Source organism: Bison bison, unplaced genomic scaffold (genome assembly GCF_000754665.1).
Source record: "Bison bison bison isolate TAMUID 2011002044 unplaced genomic scaffold, Bison_UMD1.0 scf7180017864459, whole genome shotgun sequence".
Lineage (NCBI taxonomy): Eukaryota > Metazoa > Chordata > Mammalia > Artiodactyla > Bovidae > Bison > Bison bison.
In genome coordinates this window covers 5,027,370-5,027,938 of record NW_011495021.1, presented here as the reverse complement: position 1 = coordinate 5,027,938, position 569 = coordinate 5,027,370, and positions in this window count along the sequence as shown.

Genomic DNA, 569 nt, shown 5'->3' with positions numbered 1-569 from the left:
ATTTTTCTCTCTCTCTCTGACAGGGGGAGAGGTGAGACAGTAGAGGGGAGAAGTACTTTGTGGGATTAAGGAATATAAATAGTATAAATAACATATGATATATGCACTATTATTATACCCATTTCATACATGAAAAAATAAAATAAAATAAATGGAAATGGAAGTATGTACAAGTACAGAACTTGAAAGAGTTTTGAGTCAATGAGTTTTGTTGTAACTGACTCTTCATTCAAAATATAGAACAATTTCCACTAATCTAGAAAGTTCCCTCCTGGCCCCTCTTATTGAATCTCCTTCTAGAGGAAACCACTGTTCTGGTCTAACTCATCTTAAACTTTGTATAAATAGAAGCATAGAATATGTGCTTCTTAATGTCTAACTTATTTCACTAAACATGTTCCTGAAATTGGTCTGTGTTTTTGAGTATATCTGTAGTTGATTGCTACTGTCTTTAAGTTTTTATTGTTGAATTGCATTCCGGTGTATAAATATGCCAATAGTGTGTGTTTCTGGGCTTTTGGATCCAACATCTGCAGCATATTTCCTGATCTTCTAACAGGCAAGAGAGA